The following is a 22,204-nucleotide window of genomic DNA, read 5'->3' as shown; positions in this document are numbered from 1 at the left end:
AATGGCGATTTTGAAGGTCTGAAAGTTTCCATAATGTATCATCCTTTGACGCCTGTGCTGATTCCATCATAATTTTTTTGAGCTGCTAATTTGTCTTCAATTTTAGAAATCGAAGTCTCTGCTTCCGTGACTCTTTCCGCAAACTCGGAGCAGACTTTTGCAATCTGCCTTATTGAATTTTTAAGTTTACGACATGCCCCTTGAGTTCTTTGACTCTCCATACGAGTTTCTTCCCTATGGGCCATGATAGTCTCGTAACTGTGGTGCCTTTGTTTCCTCCTGACCCGGTTGAAAAGGAAAAATCCCATACCAGAGCATCTTCCCCTCTATCGCCTCCATTCAGGTTGTTATAATCTATATGGCCTTTGTTTTTTCGGACTGTTCGAGGGTAGTTCTAATATTGCTTGATTCACTGCTTGTTGATGCTCTCTTAGATCCCATCTTGAGCTCTAAGCCATCCTCATTTCCTGAAGAGTCCGACGGGTCTGAGAGGGAAACGAAGAAGTCACCAGAATCAACTTCTTTAACTGGGGCTTGCTGGGTATTATCGCTGTCCCCCCATCCAATTCTTCATTTACTCCATCCGTAGTCTGTATGCTGTCTTTGCAGGTCACATTCCTTTTCCGAATATTGAGTAAACCCGTTCCTTTTGCACACATTAGGGAGGTTTCACTAGCAGGTGACCCTCCAGGGCCTTCATTGGACAAAGTATTTGAACTGAATGGAGTAGCAATTGTTAGATTACTTAGCAGAGCTCTGCATTGCTGATCGCTAGGGTCATCTTCACAGTCCTCCTCTAGCAAAACATTTGGCATAGCGCTCCTCCCCTTGCATGCTTCCCCTGTTAACCCCTCAGTAATATCAGAGTTAAGCTGTTTTTTCCCTTTACTCTGTAAGAACAGAGTAGGTATACTGCGCTTTTCTCGTCCTTTCTCCATCATCTTTGTACTGCCATTCTTCATGCCATTCTTTAAGCTTCCTTGCGGCTGGCCGGCTTTTGCCATAGATGCTGCTTCAGTGGGTGTACGTGCTCTACCTTGAGCCGCCTTTGGGGGCATTGTGACCAAGCCTCTGAGTTCACTGGGCTTGCTTGCTCCACCCTCACCGCCAACGCTTCCTCATACTGCAAGCCGTAGCAGGGAGAGACGCCAGCTGAAACCCTAGGATCGTTGCGCTCTGATCCAAGAGTTCGCCGTCAGAAGGAACATAGCCCCGATGACCTCCGGTATGTCCTGTGTTTTTTTCCCAGGGATATCAAGCAACAGATTTACGGCATTAGCTGAGGGGGGAGAGTGCTTCGGAGCGCTCAGCTCATCGGCCGACTTGCGGACGCCATCTTGCCCCGAGAAATCTCACACAGTTTTACTGCATGGAGGGAGAAGTATAGAGCTACTGATCCTTCTTGATGTAGTTTTCCCCTTGACCCATTTTTTCATAGTGCTTAATATATATCCACAATCTCTACCAACAAATTACTTTTTGTTGGCAAGAGATATGGCTACAGCATTCTCCTGAATGTCTTTTGACAACCAGAAAAGGTGTGCTAGGCTTCATTTTTGGTTTCATGAAAATCATTCATGAACTAACCACATTTGTCAGTGGTGTATTAGGCTCAGGATTACTTTTTAGGGTGAGTGGCCAGGACACTGGCCTGGATTTTTGCATCAGTTTTTAAAAAGGAGTTCAGATGATAGCTGCTGCGGAACCGAGAGTCCCTGTCAGGCTTTGGGAGGACTGCTATCGTAGCCTTTTTGGAGAGAGATGAAAGAGTGACCAACTGTTCTGCCTCCTGGAAGACATCATATAGTTGTTCCACTGCCTCCTCTTTGGTCCATCTGTAAAACTCACCCAGAAAACCATATTCTCCATGGGCTTTATTGTACGGTAAAGTGGTTGATTAGTAGTGTGATGTAGGAACCTACCATTAGTAAAAAGACCGCAAACACAATAAAAAGTCAAGGTTTCAATAAATTATTCCCTTGCTCAAACCTTAACTTAAGAGACATGTGTATAAAGCTTTTGAAAAAACCAATACTTGGAATAAGTAGGACACAACACGCAATAAACAGCTAACACTAAAATGACCAAAATCCAATGTAGGGACCCGGAGATAAGAATTCGAAGAGAATAAACACATTCTAATTATTAAAAAATAAAATTTCTAACTTGGGACATCTGGTCTTGCTTGAAAGGGGCAAAGTCAAAGTTTGAGGCTTACTACGATGAGGTGCGGGTCCGATACACTATTCGGTAGGCTTCAGTCAAAAATTGACCTTCAAATTTAGAATCTTTTTCAGAGCATTTCCTCTCAATGTTGAGCTAGGCACTTCACCAGGCTACATTTGAGTCAACGCCATTGGCTTGGTCCAACTCTAGACCCCAGTCAACTCGTGGAAGTCTTGAGCTCCGGAGCTTACTGTAGGACAAACTTGAAATACAGACCAGGTTGTGATTCCAAGTTTGTGCCTCGACTCTTGATGTTGTTCACTTTCAAGAGCTTATTACCAATGTTGCTCCAAAATTCTCAAAACTTCTGGAACTTCTTCCTGAAGTTCCTCTTGTGGGTTTAAAATTTCCAAAACACCAATCCAAGGGTATAGAAGCTCTGAGATGGTCCTTGGGATGTTCCCCGCAATGCATCTGGCCAAATCCTTAAAAGTCTACAGGAAGCACTTCAGATGAACCCTTCTTGGTTGAGATAATGCAGGTGGAACTCTTTAAACCTATTGCTTTCAGGGAGTCATCTGCTTATTCTTTGTGAAGCCAGGTTAAGTCCTTAAGCTGTGGTTCCAAATTGTGCAGTGGGTGCCTTCCTTCAGAGTGCAATCCTTGGAGTGCAGTTCAGGGTTCCAGTAGGGCCGTCTCTGTTGTTTCATACAGGGATCTAAGTTTCTGGGCAACACTTCCTTATTTATTTCTAAGTCCCGGGTGACAAGCAAGGTGCCACCCCTGACCAATGGGGTGCAAGGTGCCACCCTCGGGTATGACCACTTCCTCCAAAGTGTCCTATATTCCTGACCCAGAAAGCATTATTCTTCTAAAACCCAAAATGGAGAAACGTCCTCCTGGAGGTTAAGATCTGGCTAAGCCACCCCACTAGGATGGCTAAATTTCCCTAACATTGCTTGCCTAATTACAGAGGCTCCTGTCTGGCAGGCGGTGCAGGATGTGAGGAGAGTCTGTGCTGCCCTAAACTGTCATTCCCTCTTAGAAGACCAGCTTGGCTACTCCACCCCCGTTCTGCCTTTTGTTCTGCAGCTGCAGTTCTCCTCCCACGGTATGTATTTCTCTCTAGTCAGGCCACTTTACACATCATGAAGGCAGCCTGGCTCAGCTTCACTTAGTCTGGCCAAGAAGGAGAGAGCAGTTGTAAGGCTAGTTTTTGACTCACAGAAAAACCTGTTTATAACTTATTTTCTGTGATTGTTATAATAAATCTAATGGTGACAGGGCATTGGATTTATTGGTATTTAGCATTTTAATGCTATGGAATTTATTTTACCTCCTTTCTTTCATTAGTTATAATATTATTATAGATTAGATGTAGATGGATCCCTTTTGCTACAATGGGGACAAACCAAATTGGTGTTTATTCCCCTAACTAGGACATATAAAACATCTTTTATAATGCCCCTGATTATAGTTACAAGGCACCCAACCCCTGGGTCACATATGGGAGAACTATATGTATAAAAAAAAGGTAATTTAAGACTTTGGAAGTACATTTAATTCCAAGGTTGAATTTGCATATTACTTTTTTTCAAAGCAGCCTGCAAGACAGAGCTGGCTTTTAATATGACAGCAGGCACCACAGACGTCCACACTTAAGTGCATGAAATCTGTTGTGCCTCTAAACTGACATGCCCTACCATACTAAGGACTTACAGGTAAATTGTCATTACCAAACAGTAATCATACCTGACACAGAACACAGGCTCTGGTTAGCAGGGCCCAGTGCACAATCAGAGTCAGAAAACCAGCATCTTGTTGTCAAAAAAGGGGGCAATAACGGGGGGACACTGCAAAAGCCCTGCTTTATCACAGACAGCCTTCTAGAATGTTGCAATCTAGGACTATCTGAGTGACTGGCTGTGATGTTAAATAAAAGTCAAGTCGTGATTGGGGTCCCATATACTGCCGAAAGGAAGGATTATTCTTTGACAGATGGGTAGAGAAAGCACCATATATCTAATAAGCCCTGATCATTGAGTATGTTGTGCAGCAGTGCCTGCCCTGTCATTATTATTGTGCATATAAAGTGGGCCAATGCAGTCCAAGACCAAATTCCTGTCTCCCCTGATGGTCATATGGGATGTCCCAATTCCACGATGATTCCATTTCATGCAGAGGATCAAGGCAGTCTTGTTCCTATTACAGACATATATGGAACCCACACCTAATACTATGATGACAATCTGTATCTTTGCAAATACATATCTACCCCTTCATCTATCCAAGCTTTTATGAACTTGCACGGTAGAGATTTATGTGCAAGTATCACCACCCCACATGTTTTGTTTCATGTGACAACAGGGTGGTCTTAGTGGGATTGAGGCTGGGGCATCTTGCAGTTGTATATCTTTTTTACTACCCAGTTCCTCCTAAGTTTTTCTGTTTCTTTGTTTTACAGTTTGTCTCTTGTATGATGTCTATGTCCTACTATTGTAAAAAAAAAATGTCTGAAAATCTTTTTGCTGTTTGATTAAGTTTAGCAGGCCATTCATGTTTAGGGTGGTAATAGTGAGAGGTCTAACTGTCATATTGAGAACAAAGGGTAAAGAGTTGCTGAGTTGAGGAACAAACACCTATAGATCATACTATAGTCTTCACTGTGTTATGAGGTAAAGGAGTTGAAGGCAGATTGATGAGTGTTAGTCAGGATGGATTTGCAGAAGGAGGATGCTGTTGAGTAAGAGAGGTAAATATGCTATAATTGTGAAGATGTTTTAGCATTCTGTGTTGTTTGGAGTTGTGTAAGAGAAGGGTGTGACATTTCTAGTGTAATGTTTGAGATGCAGTCCTGACTCATGATGGACAAAAAGTTGACCAACTTTGTTAGTTGTGGGGAGATAGCGGGTTAGGGAAAGTGTTCTTTGTTTGAGGCATCAATACTATCTATTAACCCCTTCAGCGCGGCGCGGATTACCGTGCTGTGCTGAAGGGTTTGAGCGCGGGCGGGGCCATGACGGAACGGTTCTGTCATCCGCACAGCGCAACCGATGCTCATGACGGAACCGTTCCGTCATGAGCATCGAAGGGGTTAATACTTTTCTTCCACTAGGTCAAATCTACCCTTCTAGTCTGTAGTGACAGTGTGAAGTAAATTAAATACACAAATTAGGTCCCTCCTGGTATAGGCTGAGAAATAAGTAGTATTTATTTTGAAGTTTAATAGCCTCTGTCATGGTAAAATTGGGCTCTTGGAGCACAACTATGTAGATTCCCAGACTAGCAAAGCATGCATTTTGTACCACATACTGACTGCGTGTATCCCCTGATGTTTCACGTTAACTGGGAGAAAACGCATGAGTAAATTGTCCTTGCAGTCTTGATATGTTTCTTGGGTTATTGCTCTTTTCCAATCCCTTTCCAAAGAAAAAAATACTAGTGAATGTAAAACAAGACAACTGACAGAGTAATACAAAGGATTGGTAGAAGCAAGATATAGTCAATCCAGAAGAAGCAGAACAACTGGTGGCATGAGGAGGGGTTAATTTGGTACAGTGAGCAATGTTCAGAGGTCTTTCTGAGGGCACACCCATCTGCTAACAATAATTAGTCTGCCAGCCCTCATGTAGAGAGTTAAGTGTTAGTAGTAGGAGAATTTGTTGTGCTCCCATAGTCTCCCATGGTTCAGTTTGAGTAAATTAGGGGATGAGTTAGGACAGCATAAGTACATCCCAGTCTAGGTTAAAGAGGTTCCCGGGGTGCTGATCAGATAATGTCCAAGAGAGGTCAAGAGTCCACCAGTGACATCTAAGGCAAGAATCATTTTCATTCAATAAGGTTAACTGCAGACAGGCGGGTCACCACCAGGGCAGGGCCCAAGTCCTGAAAAGAAGACAAAGGAGAGGTGCTATCTTCTTGTGAAGAATATGTTGAGGTGGAGATGGATACTTTGGATGATTGGTGAAAGAAGGCTGCAGTTACCAATGCAGATCATTCACTGTGTTGGGCATGTTAATGGGAGGAGGAGGCTGCCACTGTGGGAGGAGGATTCCCACATTTGTTCTAGGTCACCTGCATCTCTTTTTTGGATCTTTCAGTCACCCATCCATACAGCATGTCAGCCTGAGGGGAGGGATCCAGTCTTTCCGTAATGGCATTCTAGGGCTCTTCAGGTTGAATGCTGACAAGATCTTTAGTTGGCCGGTAATAAGGAAGAATATTCCCAAACTTTCCCTTTAATGCCCATGAAGGAAGTCTGTCAGTGCTTAATGTCCAGTGTATAGTCTAAGAAGGAAAAACTCTGTTGGTAATCTTCTTGAAGGCACCTTGCTTATTGTGCTGAATGCAATTTCCCATGCCAGTCTTTGAAATATGGGTCCTTGGTGAATAGTTTTTATGACAGGGCACCAGGAGGGGTTCATCAGGTTGGGACCGGATTAACTTTTCTATAGAAATTAAAGGAGAGGTTTGATGGGGTAGTACAAAGCCCTGGTTTCTAGAAATACTGTGGAATCCTACCCTTTGGAGCCCTTGGACATGCAAACCTCTCAGATGTTGCGATGTTTGAAGCATCCCCCTGCATCTCCTTCCCTCAAAGAACCGCTCCTTGTCCATTAAGTTAATGGAGGTCAGATGTCTGTTGATGAAGCTCTTGTATTGCCTTCTTCAATTGGGTAAGCTCTACCAGCCAATCATTTGTGATCATCCCTTAAAAGCCAAAATCAATTGCAATGGCATCAATCTTTACCTTCAGAGAAGCCTTGATTATGTCAAGGTCTTCAAGGGTGCAAAATAAACAATTGATGGACAAAATGCTGGACAATGCAAACATTCACCCCCAGTCACAAGGATCTGTGTTAAATCCATCATTCTTTTGCTCACCACACCACCCCAGTTTGGACCCAGCCATATGCAAATCAGTCTTGACCCTGTTCCTTGAGGGAACAGTCCAGTCCGAACTGCCAAGCCAGGTCCTCCCTGGATGGAAACAAGCATCCTGGGACCAGTTTTAGGGCATCACCCTTCATCAGATAGACTAGCTTGAATCCAGTGGTGTAGTGAGCATGGGACCCACATCTGGGCATACCCTTACCACTTAGAGCAACATATACAAAAGAGACAATTGATGGACGGAATGCTGGACAATGCAAGCATTCAACCCCAGTCACAAGGATCTGGGTTAAATCCATCATTCTTTAGCTCACCACACCACCCCAGTTTGGACCCAGCCATATGCAAATCAGTCTTGACCCTGTTCCTCGAGGGAACAGTCCAGCACAAACTGCCACGCCAGGTCCTCCCTTGACCGGAAACAAGCATCCTGGGACCGGTTTCAGGGCAGCACTCATCGTCATCCAGACTAGCTTGAATCCAGTGGTGTAGTGAGCATGGGACCCACGTCTGGGCATACCCTTCCCACTTAGGGGGACATATGCAAAAGAAACAATTGATGGATGGAATACTGACAATGCAAACATTCCCCCACAGTCACAAGGATCTGGGTTAAATACATCATTTTTTTGCTCACCACACCACTCCAGTTTATTAGCAAAAAAACAATTGATTTAGGCCCAGATCTCTGTACTGGGGTGAATGTATGACATTGTTCTACATTCTGTCAATCAACTGATCTTTTTGCATAGTTCTTTAAGGATAGCATCTAGTTTGTCTGGTCTAGTTGCAGGAGAGTCAGTTGTTGAGGACCTGTGGCTGTCTTCTGATGGCTGGTTTCAGGTTTGGTCAGCTTTGTTCTTCCCATGATGCACAGGCCATTTTTAGAGCTGGTAGTGAAGAGGTTTGGCGAATTGTTTATGGCATTACCAGCAGGAGAAGAGACACAGAAGTGCAAGGAAGAGCAGCAGTCAGTCAATGCCAGATCCGCCTGCAACTATTAGGACCTGATGGGCAATGAAAGTGAGGAAATACAGCACAAGCAGTCTGACTTAGAAATCCTATCACTGGCTAGGTCTAGCAAACGGAAGGCCATACCTGTGACCAGGTGGTGTGTTCTGTTGGGACACTTGTACTCTGTAGCTCACAGATAGTGAATTCAAGATGTTGGCCTCTTTGTGTCCATGAAAGGACCCCTTCACACCTACGACATGCCTCTGACACCACAAATCCATGCAAAACACCACGAGCCAATATCTTCACATTGCTGCATTGATTAGTCATGGAGGACTGCCTACACAAAGCTCCAGGTTGCTCGCCAGTGACACCCGGCCTGCTCTTTGCATCATGCCAACAGCCTCCTTTGACTTTCTCCTTGCTCCTCGTGGCCCTCTTTAATTCTATTTGCAGGACTAATCTAGAGCTGTATCTAACCTGAGCTCAATCATGGTTGGCCTGAACTCTTGACTTTGGACCAGTGGTGCATTGACGACTTTTTTCACTGAACGCTTTGAAAATTCATAACTCTGGTTCTACTGATTGGATTTTTGACATGCTGATGTCAAATAATTTATTAAAATTGACTCTGCTTTTCTAATTTGTCTTATGTTGTTTTTTCACAAAGTTGAACACAGATTAATTTAGTGACTTTTTGTGGTTTCCCTTGCAAGGGATTGTGGCTGTTGCATGACCAGGGCTTACTTACGCCCCAGGTAACCAGCAATCAAACGTTTCACATAATGTGTGTTGATAAGTGGAGAAAAAAAGAAACACAGAGAAAAGTGAATGGACATGGCACTTGGACCCGGTAACTTTCGTCAATGAATGTTAAATGAGGATGATTCATCTGAAGGATGTGATAGGTTTATGATAATTTATGCTTGGGTGATCATTTTATTCAGGATTACCAATGGGAATGTTGTTTTATTTATTACCATTCTGGACATTTGCACACAGTTACCTTGTGGGGGGTTTCCCAAATCTTCTTACTTTATCCATACTTGACTAAGACTAAACTTCTTTTTATTTTTGTATTCAACAGATCTGCCTATTTTTGGAAGAGATACTGTAGTATCTTCATGTAAGGTTATTACTGTTCTCATGTATCTTGTAACTAGCTGCTCAGCCAGTGTGAGAGTTCCATGTGGAATGTTGACGTGACTGGAATGTTGGAGGTTGGTGTGGTGTGAGACAGTTAGGAGGATGGGCTGAGCAGCTAGCAGGCTGCTCCTGGTGGGGCTATTCTATGGACTTTACTATCTTAATAAATACGCTTAAGATATATCCTGGCTACGTCTGCTGTGTCACATCAACTTGTGGAACCAGGTCACTTCATTTGGCGACGATTTGGAGACTAAAATAACCTATGCGTGTAACCTGAATAGACTGGTGTGTAACTAAACTAGTGACTTGAAGAAACTTGACTTAAAGAAAAGAAACTCCTCATTTGGCGGAACTACCTGGCACCGTGAGCCCCACCAGTGACCACAACACCGGTCGCCCAAACCTCTGTGTGCCAGTTGGAGTGAGGAGTGGAGCTGCAAGCTGTTCCCTATTGCAGCACAGAGGTTTGCCTCAGTTCAGTTTCTACTTTGAGGTGTTGTGTCCCAGAGCCTCCTTGTGGATGTCTTCACGACCAAGTATGGTGTCTTTTGAAGGCTGCTGGCTGCTGGCCCCTGTGACAGTCGTGTAGGAGAATTACCTGCAGTCTCTTTGTGTTGGACTGTGGAGGGCCACTTGATGATCGTGAAGTGAGTGTTTGGGGAGCTGTCACCGGAAGAGGTGTTTCTGGTGAGGAGTGCTACTAACCCCAGATCGCTGTGTGGTACTGTTTATCCTGTACATCGGACAGCCCCAACAACAGTGCTGTACCATGTGGTTGTGTGTACACCCACAAGTCCTGCACCTGCAAGGAGAGTCTACTTATTGGAAATGATTTTGTACTTGAACGTCAAGACTTACAAGGACAGTTGTCCTACACCTTATCTGTCCACTGCCAGTTGTGGGCGCTACTGTGGCGGTGCCTTTCGATTCTCTTCATGTGCTGTATGTTTTTAAAACTCGTGATCTTCCATAACAATGAGGACTCTCTTCAACATGCAGATAACCATGGATGTTTTCTACTTTGAATTTCCCCAGGAGGTGCACAGAAAAAGTTGCTTCAATTCATAGAGTTAGAGATATGCCGTGAACTTTTTGGGTAATGTAGTAGACAGAGTGTGGGAGCCGCTTTTGCAGTGATATTGTTCCTGGCTTTTCACTTTATTTTTAGTTTGTTTGGACGAGTCGGGTGAGTCTAATTATAGTTATTGTTGGGCCCCATGCATCCCCCACAATGGCAGTTTAACCGCTTCTGCCACACTTTCAAATAGTAGCTCGAGCTTACACAGAGCCTACTCAAGCTCATACACGCTCTTACCGTCAATCCTGCTGCCTCCTGCCTTCATGTCTTTGTGACGGTTATCCTCAGCGTCACTGCAGCTGCTCGGGAATCTTTGGAGCACCTTTCTGCCATGAGCCACCCTTCTTTACGTCAATCTACGTGCCACCATTTTAGCAAGTTTTGCTAACCACGTCTGCTTCCTATGCTGGCGGTTTAAATAAAGTTAATTGAAGCATTTGGCTGACTAGAACGTTGTCGTGGGAGCAGCAATTACAGGCTCTCTTTGTTGCTTTGCCTGCTCGTGGATGTTAATAGGATTGAGCTCTATCCGGTGAGAGGATCTATTTGTCTTCTTCTTCTTGTTCCACATCAGAATTTCAGGAAACTGTAACATGTAAAAATGGGCAAAACATACTTGGAAGGCTTATCGGAGCAGTTCTTTTCACGAGTGCAGTGTTGGATTGTTCATGTCTTTTCTTGTATTCACTGCCCAGTGTTACACTGCCACCTAGTGCCAAGTTCGATTTTGATTGAAATGGTTGCTTGCTTTAATGTTTTTACCTGGAAAATAACTTAAGAGCCAACTTGTTTTGTTAGCATTAGCTTCCAGATGTATTGTAATTTATTGCGATCTATTGTGATTTCCACACTATTGGTTACAGTTGGGGAGCACTATGTGAGAGTGCATCCAGTGTCTCACTACTCGGGTGAGAGATCGCCCACCGGCGGGTCACAGTTTATTATTGCACTACTGGTGAGAATGTTTTTGCATACTCATGTTGGTGTTCTGATCTAGTACCACATTCTTTTTGTGTTGGTCGTATGGTGTGTATCAGTCACTCTATGCTGCACGTTGTCTACTATTCTGTGTGTTGGTCATGCTGTGACTCAATTGTCGGTGTATAGGGGGTGTTAGTCCCACCTATTAAATTAGTAATGGGTGTTAGTCCCATATACTTAGTGTTTAGGGGGTGTTAGTCCCACCTATTAAATTGTTAATGGGTGTTAGTCCCATATATTTAGTGTTTAGGCGGTGTTAATCCCACCTAGGTCATTCTTAATGGGTGTTACTCCCATATTCTTAGTGTTTAGGGGGTGTTAGTCCCACCTAGGTCATTGTAATGGGTGTCAGTCCCTTTTACTCTGTTTTAGGGGGTGAGAGTCCTACCTATGTTAATAGTAATGGGTATTTGTCCTTTTTTACTAAATTTAAAGGGTGTGTGAGTCCCACCTTTGTCACGTTTGTGTTGGGTTTTAGTCCCTTCATTTAAATATTAGCTGTTGTGTGTGTGGGTAACCGTCTTTTGATGCCTCACTGTGCTGCATTTCTGTTATTCTTGCTGCACAAGTCCGTGGGTTTTAGTCCCATTTCTGTATTCTGTACATTTGGGTGTTAGACTCATATACTCAGAGTTTAGGGGGTGTTAGTCCCACCTATGTTTTAGTGATGGGTGAGGTCCACCCATTGTGTATTTGTTCTGGGAGTGATTCTTCCTGTATGTTTCTTCAATTTCTAGAGTACCTGTAGTCGTTTTCTATTGTAATTCTCTGTTTGGGAGTTTAACGTTCTTTTCGTGTTTTATTAAAAGAGGAGGTTGGTGATAGTGAGTGAGTTTAATGTTTTCTTTTGTGTCTTATTATAAGAGGAGGATGGTGATAGTTTATTCTTATCTTTTCATCCTTTTTCTTATCCCTTTTCTGCTGTTTTATAGTCTGGTTCCCTTTCGTGGTATAGTTTATTCATCTTGCCCTTGGGTTTTGGACTATTTATCTCCTTGTTTATATTTTGTGTATAGTTGCTTTGAACTTTTAGTATTGTGTGTTTTATTTTCAATTGTAAAGAAGGGAGATATTGTAGTATCTTCATGTAAGGTTATTACTGTTCTCCTGTATCTTGTAACTAGCTGCTCAGCCAGTGTGAGAGTTCCATGTGGAATGTTGACGTGACTGGAATGTTGGAGTTTGGTGTGGTGTGAGACAGTTAGGAGGATGGGCTGAGTAGCTAGCAGGCTGCTCCTGGTGGGGCTATTCTATGGACTTTACTATCTTAATAAATACGCTTAAGATCTATCCTGGCTACGTCTGCTGTGTCACATCAACTTGTTGTTGAACCAGATCACTTCAGATACAATCTGCAAGTTTCAACAACAACATACAGAAGAACTAATGCCTCTCAACTTATATAGGTAGCGAGGATTGAAAATGGAAATGGGTAAGTTATTTGTATAAGTCAGACTAGTGGCTGGAGTGGCAAATACAAGTGCTTGTCAACTTGTGGTGGACATGAGGATGGGCTTTTGTATTGTTTGGGTGATTAGTCATTCAGCTAGTTGTTGGAGATCAATGGTTGTACATTGGTCCTTAATTGTTTTCTAACTTATGCTCTGCACTCTGACTTCTCATGCACTATATTTCCATTGACTTTCAAATATTGTCTCATTGTATAGAATCTCTCTTCTACAAGAAAGAGGAATCACCACCGCACTCTTGCTCTGCAGTCACCCCAATGCCAGAAGAATACAGTCACATTGTTGTTCTTAATGTTTATGATAAATATTTGTGAACTGTGTGCATTATGGTCATTTTGGACTTCAGCATACTTAACTATAAATACTCAGGTGGCTGTTAGCTGATAATGACTGAGTAGGTCAACTTAACTGTCATTGGCCTTCAAAGAGAGATTTGCTGTGCTCATGGATTTGCTGAATGATGTGTTTGTCTCTCAAAGTTCTACCAAACCATCCAATCTTTAATTCCCAGACTCTCCTTCCCCAAATTTGTGCATTACTTATGTAATGTATGTTAAGTTAGTTGTTGTTATGTTAATGATGACATGGTGTTTAAAAGACACACATACATTTGTCACATTCAAAGCATTTGTCAAAGATTGTGTTGTTCGACACATGTCATACTTTTGATTAAACTTTTTGATAGCAACAATTCTTGGAATCTATGTTTATTTCTATGTGTGATGTTACACACGGCTTTTGCTTTTCATATACAGTGGGTCCTACCACAGTATCTCGCACTAACTCCACAAGGTGGATGCTGTTGGAAAGCAGCAGGAAATCAACATTATAGTAAAAGTTACTCAAACCCCGCCACCAAGGTTTGTACAGAATATGATTCTGGTGGATGTCAGGAAGTGAGCAGTTTGTAGGGGACTGTCTCCATGCTTGTTTTATAACTCGGGTGTTACTGATCCCTTGCATCAACATGAGACCATTTGCAGCACGTTCTGTTTACACATACATCTCTGGCAGGAGTTCTGTCATGCTGGAGTATCTCCGGCCCAGGGCAGGATCAGGGGATTGTCTGTCTGTGTTGAACAGGTCAAAACGTGGTGGATTGTTCAGATAAACATGTGCAAAGCTGTTTGCAAATGACTTTTCAAAGAACATGAATCAGGGCATGACACAAGCACAGGCAATAATGGTTCTAATATACCCACAACAGGAAGAACTCTGTAACAAGACTTTAACCAATATGTAAAGTTGTACAGAAAAGAGATCAATCATATTTCAGAGGGGAATTCCCTCAATATTTACACCCAAGTGGGGCAGAGTACCATGGGTTTTAAGGATTTTATTCACCCCAAACTATTAGAATCTGTACGCTGAACTGCAGGAAAAATGGTCCCTCTTGTTGGTGGTCATCTGTAAAAATATCTTGGCCCTTTTACCTATGAATTGGAATTGGATGAAGTGGTGTTGGACATTAAGAAAAAGAAGAATTCTTTGGACAAACAATCCTCACAAGATTAGGTACAAACTTTCTTAAAGCCGTTGGAACCAAGACTTGCAAAATAAGAGGAGGAGATAAAAATCAAGAAAAATCAAAACATTTTGTGAGATAAAATGGATTGTGCCTCTGGGAGAATTTTGACTTTTGGCAGAAAATATGATGCGGCCCAGAAAGAATTACATAGAGAGGGCCTCATACAACAGGAATTGGTTACGTCCGAATCCAGAACAGATAATTATTCGAATGTTGATGATCCTCCAACATGTTTTGCTTCCAACCTTACATCTTTTACCACTATCGTATTGAATCAAATGCCCCACAGAAAACCACCAAGAGGAGGAGGCAAAAAGGGGAAGTGCAAACAGAGAAAAATAACACTGTGCTGCATGTGAGGAACCTAAGTAGAACAACAGATCTACATAATAATTGAGGAATCTTAAACTGTGATCAATTTATCTACCATGAACTGAGTGATGAGGAATGTGCACTCTTGAAGTTAGGATTTTTTCTCTGTATTGAGGACATAGAAGGTCTAGCGACATTGAGGGAATTTGAATCAGGATTGGCTAAGAGAATGGGAGTCATTGTGCAATCTAGGTTTAGAAATTGATACACCCAGCAGGAATGATTTAAACAATGAAGTTAGGTTTATCACTAGCTATGGTTACGGATCAGGGGCCAGCAGCAGGTTACTCAGGAAACATTGGGGCATGGTGAGATCAGACCTGACAATTGGTAAGTTAATCAGTCCATTTTCCTTCATCTTATACACAAAGAGTAGATCCTTGAGGGATATACTAGTAAGTAGCTATCCCACAAAGAACCCAGGAGTCACAGGCTCGTGGCTCAGTGAATAAAAGTTTTTTTACAAAAAATGCGGTTGATACAATTCATGCGCACACCACTAATGTGAAGTTCTATACCCTACCCACAGGTGAGAACGGTAAAATCAAGAGATTTGTCACTTGCAGTACTGATTTTGTTGTACATATCTTGGTCTTTCCATGTGGACTTCAATATGTGGGGAGTACTATCTTCCCCGGGAAGAAAATCTTTCTTGAACTCATTTGTGCCTTAGGGAATAATGAGTCCAGTTAACCCATGACTAGACATTGACATCAGATCCGCACAAATAATACTGAAAATATTTATTTTTATAGTCTCAACAGGGACCTGGTGAGTACAAGAGGTGGAGACAGGGATGGAGTGTGAATATATCATCGAGCTTTTACGTTTTTAGATATACATGTGCTGTAATGTTGCTTTATGTCAGTCATTCTTCTGCCACTACGTTTGTTTGTTATGATTTTTCCTTTTAGAAGAATGTGCATCTTGTGCTGTCCAAATGTAGGCATTGACCCTTAGGCATTCTTTAAATATAATTAGCCACTTGTCTGAGATACTCGTTCAGCCCGATAATGTCTTTATGTTTATTTTGAAGGCGTGGGACCATTTTATTTAAACGTATCCCTCATGTTGCCCTGTGGGTTGCCCTTTCTGGCTATGAAATTGAATGACTTTCATGGTGTGCTCATGGTTATTATTGTATTTGCATTGCATTTCGCAGAATTGAGAAGTTATTAAATGTGTAACTTCAATAATGCCGCCTTGGGAAAGTGACGCTTTGAGACACACTGTTGCGATCGCTGCTGAATTTTTTAAAAGATACTAAAATTGAATGAAATAAGCACTGTTTAGTTTATGTTTGCTCTGTTATTTTAAAATCACCGACTTGAAGCATTTGCTGCGCGTTGAAAGAAACCTCACCGCATTCGCTGGCCCGACTCACCTCCTGGTGTACACGCCACTGCTGGGCGCCAATCAGGGAAGTGGGGGGAGGAGCCAAGGCTGACGACGGCTACTAATGCCGGTTGAAGCGAGGGGAAAGCTACTTGGGAAAGTGACGCTTTGAGACACACTGTTGCGATCGCTGCTGAATTTTTTAAAAGATACTAAAATTGAATGAAATAAGCACTGTTTAGTTTATGTTTGCTCTGTTATTTTAAAATCACCGACTTGAAGCATTTGCTGCGCGTTGAAAGAAACCTCACCGCATTCGCTGGCCCGACTCACCTCCTGGTGTACACGCCACTGCTGGGCGCCAATCAGGGAAGTGGGGGGAGGAGCCAAGGCTGACGACGGCTACTAATGCCGGTTGAAGCGAGGGGAAAGCTACTTGGGAAAGTGACGCTTTGAGACACACTGTTGCGATCGCTGCTGAATTTTTTAAAAGATACTAAAATTGAATGAAATAAGCACTGTTTAGTTTATGTTTGCTCTGTTATTTTAAAATCACCGACTTGAAGCATTTGCTGCGCGTTGAAAGAAACCTCACCGCATTCGCTGGCCCGACTCACCTCCTGGTGTACACGCCACTGCTGGGCGCCAATCAGGGAAGTGGGGGGAGGAGCCAAGGCTGACGACGGCTACTAATGCCGGTTGAAGCGAGGGGAAAGCTACTTGGGAAAGTGACGCTTTGAGACACACTGTTGCGATCGCTGCTGAATTTTTTAAAAGATACTAAAATTGAATGAAATAAGCACTGTTTAGTTTATGTTTGCTCTGTTATTTTAAAATCACCGACTTGAAGCATTTGCTGCGCGTTGAAAGAAACCTCACCGCATTCGCTGGCCCGACTCACCTCCTGGTGTACACGCCACTGCTGGGCGCCAATCAGGGAAGTGGGGGGAGGAGCCAAGGCTGACGACGGCTACTAATGCCAGTTGAAGCGAGGGGAAAGCTACTTGGGAAAGTGACGCTTTGAGACACACTGTTGCGATCGCTGCTGAATTTTTTAAAAGATACTAAAATTGAATGAAATAAGCACTGTTTAGTTTATGTTTGCTCTGTTATTTTAAAATCACCGACTTGAAGCATTTGCTGCGCGTTGAAAGAAACCTCACCGCATTCGCTGGCCCGACTCACCTCCTGGTGTACACGCCACTGCTGGGCGCCAATCAGGGAAGTGGGGGGAGGAGCCAAGGCTGACGACGGCTACTAATGCCGGTTGAAGCGAGGGGAAAGCTACTTGGGAAAGTGACGCTTTGAGACACACTGTTGTGATCGCTGCTGAATTTTTTAAAAGATACTAAAATTGAATGAAATAAGCACTGTTTAGTTTATGTTTGCTCTGTTATTTTAAAATCACCGACTTGAAGCATTTGCTGCGCGTTGAAAGAAACCTCACCGCATTCGCTGGCCCGACTCACCTCCTGGTGTACACGCCACTGCTGGGCGCCAATCAGGGAAGTGGGGGGAGGAGCCAAGGCTGACGACGGCTACTAATGCCGGTCACAGCAAGGGAGCGCAGCGGACGAGCGCAGCGGGCGCGCCGACAGCGCGCCGAAGGCGCGCTAAAGGCAAGCCCGTCTGCGCCCGTCCGCGGCCGGCAGGGGCAAGGGGCTACCCACAATGCACAATGCATAACCTACACCTCGGATGAGCTTAAATCGATCCACTGTACTGTGTTCGCGATCAACCATCGCACGTTAGGTCGACTCCGTAGGAATGGAATAAGGGATACGAGATCCTCTTTTGTGGAATTTAAACACCCTATAGACACTGGTATACCTACGAAATCCCTAATGACAAATATGGAAAAATCCCTCTCTGTCATTTACCTAAATACCCGCTCATTGCCAAAACATCAACTAGATATTCACAATCTGCTGATCTCAGAACATCCAGACATTCTTCTCCTAACTGAAACTTGGCTAACACAAGACTCCGCTCCCGATATCCTAGCAGCACTGCCAAATGACTTTTATATTATTCAAGTCAATCGCCCTCAGGGAAAAAAGGGAGGAGGAGTAGCAGCCATTGTACACCAAGACCTTAAATTCACTAAACTCACCTCTCTAGATATACCACAAACGGATAATCTAGTTTTGAAATTAGAGTCTTCACTCACCCCCTTAGCTATGGTGCTACTTTATAGACCTCCCCAGAATATGCCTCAGTTTCCTAAACTACTGAGCGAGCATATGACTCAATTGGTAACAAATCATGCTAAAGTGTTGCTGGCTGGGGACTTCAACTATTGGGCCAATGACCCAGCGGAGGGTCCACACTCAGCGGAACTTACGGATCTACTTGCTGGACTGAACCTAAGCCAGCATATCTCCTCTGCCACACATATTAAAGGGCATACGCTCGACCAGGTTTGGACAAGTAACTTGTCCTTAACAAATGTTGAAGCCATACCCTGCATCTGGTCTGACCACTATCTCGTCAAATTTGTCATAAATATTCCCACCGCCACTAAAAAGACACCAGTCAATCCCGATGCACGCAGGAGCTGGAGAACCATTGATAAAGATACCTTTTTGGAATCACTGGCCAACACCGCACCTACGGACCAACCCTCCATTGAGCTTAGTGAGAATGCCCTTACAAACTGGCTGCTGACAGCCAGTAATAAACATGCTCCTCTCAAAAAAACCTTACACACTCGTCGCCATGAGGCCCAGAAATGGTTTTCCATCGAACTAAGGAACCTAAAACTTGCATTGCGGCAAGCAGAAAGAAAATGGAGAAACAAATATCTACCTGACGACAAAATTGTGTACTTAAATGCACGAGGATCGTATAAAAAAGCTATACTGGCTTCCAAAGCAGAATATTTCTCCTCCAAAATCATTAATTCAATTAATCGATCCAAAGAAATCTTCTCTATCGTCAATGAATTATCTAATCCAGATAGAGTAACGATTAAACCCATTCCTTCCCAGTCCATATGTGATTCTTTAAATAATTTCTTTATTGAAAAAATCAAAACCATTAAATCTAACATCCCTCATTGTCCAAGTCCTGCATACCCCAAAAAACCTGCGAACCCATACAAGTTGGAACAATTCCCTATAATAAACCAGGAAAATTTCAGCGACCTATTGGCGAAAGTCAAGTCTGGGTCCCCAAGGGACCACTGTCCCCCCTGGATTTTAAAGGAAGTATTCACCATCTGTCCTGGACCAGCCATGGCCCTTTTAAATAAATCAATAGTTCAGGGTCAGGTTCCAGACACCTTTAAGGAAGCGGTTGTTATTCCTCTCCTAAAAAAGCCAGGAGCAGATCCTAAAACACTGACTAACTATCGCCCGATCTCGCTGCTCCCTTACCTGGCCAAAGTGTTGGAAGCACATGTAGCAAAAAATCTGTCAACATTCCTGGAGCAGTCTGAATATCTGGACACCCAGCAGGCAGGTTTCCGTCCAGCTCACTCCACAGAGTCAGTAGTTTTGTCTGTGCTGGACACCCTGAGAGAAAAGGCGGATAAGGGTCTCCCTCAAGCACTGGTACTGTTGGATCTTTCGGCAGCCTTTGACACGGTCGACTATAACATCCTGTTCGACCGTGTCAGAGCCGCAGGTATCAAAGGAGCTGCTCTTGAGTGGATCAGATCCTTCTTAACAGATCGCTCACAAGCTGTATATCTTGGCGGGTTCTCAACCCCCATGATCAAAAATACCTGTGGAGTTCCCCAGGGATCCTCTTTATCCCCTCATCTTTTTAATTTGTATCTTCTCCCTCTGATCCATGCATTAAAAGAAAAACATATCCAGACCTTTAACTACGCAGATGATTTTCAACTGATCTTTCCTATCAATGACTCTTTAGGCGCCGTTTCTGAATTCCAAACAACCATGCTGTTCATCCGCGACTGGATGAACAGCAACCAATTGAAACTAAACCCAGACAAAACTGAATTGATCCTCACGGGTGGCTCACTAAACCAGTGGACCCCCAACTTTTGGCCAAACGAACTGGGACAACCACCGAGCCCCTCCAAGCATGCCAAAACCTTGGGAGTCACTATCTGTAGTGATCTATCCATGAAAACTCAAATAGGATCAGTATCATCTACATGTTTTTTCCAACTGAGAAAAATAAAGAAAATTAGTCGATTCTTAACTCAGGAGGCTAAATTACAAGCTATTCTTGCTATGGTGATTTCGCATATCGATTATGCTAACTCCTTATATTTTGGTATCCCAGCCTATCTTAACTATCGCTTACAACTAATACAGAACCAAGCAGCTAGGTTAATATTTCAAGAAAACAAACGCCAACATATTTCCCCCCTCCTCAGGAAATTACATTGGCTTCCAATATCACAAAGGTGCGCCTTTAAGATGGGCTGTATTATATTCAAAACCCTGAATGGTAAAAACCCTAAGTTCATTGACAGCCTAATCACCAGATATGTTCCCAACCGTAATCTGAGATCCACTCACTTGCATCTTTTAACAATACCCTCCTTCAAACAGAAGCGTTTTGGTGGATCTAGGTTTGCCTTCTTGGGCCCAAGGTACTGGAATTCCTTGCCCTTAGAGATCAAAAGTTGTACAAACATCGAGGTATTCCGCAAACTGCAAAAAACATGGCTTTTCAAACAAGCATTCGACTGACCCACTGATTCGTAATCTCCCTGTCTCTGATCCAAGAAGCGCCAAGAACCAATCCGGTGTATGTGCGCTATACAAGTTCATTATAACATAACATAACATAACATGTATTTTCTTAATTTGGATTACTTACATAATGTTTGTCAAGTTTGTCTTTTATGTTTATTATGACATGGTGATTCTTTTTCTCACATTCATGGTTTTTGACAAAGATCATTTTGGTCAAAACGTGTCAGTTTTTTGATTAAACCTATATATGTGTGTATGTATATATGTATAGTGAGAAAATCGATGCTAGGCCGTCTCCCGTCGAGATTTCTCAACACAGGCGATCAAGCAAGGTCACTACCGCTTAGGTTGAGAAAGCAGCCTCTGGAGAAGAAATTCTACTGGAGCAACAGAAATAAGCAGCACCCTCTGGCACACCGCATGGTGCCATTTGCACTGATTTTACAGCACAGGACAAGTTCCCAGTGCCAAAAATCAGTGTAACGTACCAAACGTTGCCGTTCGTGGAACTCCACGGAATCTTGCTGAGTTTATAGGTAAATCAGCAGAATAACATTTGAAGAGTGGGAGTGGTGACAGGAAATGACAGGATAGAGCTGGATGGAATGAGGTACACAGTCAGTTCCTATTCAAAATTATTGCATTCATGTGTTGCAAATCATGCAATTATGCACTATTTTTATAACAAAATGTGCTTTGGCATCTTTTTTTGCAAGAGATATTGCACAATTATGTGAAATTTAGGATAGATTTTGTGGAATTTTGCATAATTGTGCTAGCTGTAAGTACTTGGAATTGTACACATCTCACTTAAAGAGAAACTGAAAAACGTATTATTCTTGCACCATGTCCACATTTCGATACCCTCGGGCTGGATTTATAGTTTGGCAGAAGAATGATTTACTGTGTGTACAGTGGAGTACTTTATTCTTTATTCCTGCCATGGTGAAGATACTTCGCCTGACACATTTGGAATTGTCCAGAGGACATCTTTCAAATTTGCAGGAACTGCTGTCCAGCAGTTCCTGTAAATGCATTGAAAGCTGTATGGACAGCTCCATTAACATGATGTAGTTCTACAACTTTGATTTTTTTTATTTTCAAAAGTAAAATCCCAAAGCAGAACTTTGTTTTTGAACATGAACTTGTTTTATGACTTGCTCACAAATGTTCTATCATCAGACCATATTCTAATAAAGCAGTTCTTTTGGTGAGATCCTTTTTTGTAGACAACAAACAGCTGCAATTTTTCCGATCTTTTCTGCTCGGCTTCTGGCATTTAAAGTTGGCTACAAATTTGAATTTTGCATTCATTTCTTAAACAAACAAAATATTATCTCTTCAATCACTACTTCACATGTTCAATCTTTGGGGTTTCCTTTAAGCCTCCTTTTTCCTGATATTAGAAGTAGTCCTAACTCCTTGATGTAGAATATCTCTCTTTACATGTTTTTAAGTTCCTAACTAGTAGAGTCAATTATCTAATAAGATGCAATTCTCTGAATCTGATTTTGCAGCAAAACTGGACTATACAAATGATTTATTATTTGTCATTTTACAATTGAGATAAACCTTGGTTCTCGAAATTAGAGGGTATAGTCTAGTA

The 22,204-nt window shown here is 42.7% G+C and overlaps 1 protein-coding gene across 1 annotated transcript in view; it reads right to left on the bottom strand.

The window, feature by feature from the left end:
- LOC146829765 (nicotinamide N-methyltransferase-like) overlaps nucleotides 1-22,204 on the bottom strand; it is a 127,621-nt gene that overhangs the window by 27,291 nt on the left and 78,126 nt on the right. The window lies entirely within an intron of this gene.

Source organism: Triturus cristatus, chromosome 5_2 (genome assembly GCF_964204655.1).
Source record: "Triturus cristatus chromosome 5_2, aTriCri1.1, whole genome shotgun sequence".
Lineage (NCBI taxonomy): Eukaryota > Metazoa > Chordata > Amphibia > Caudata > Salamandridae > Triturus > Triturus cristatus.
This window is presented reverse-complemented; position numbering and strand designations above follow the sequence as displayed.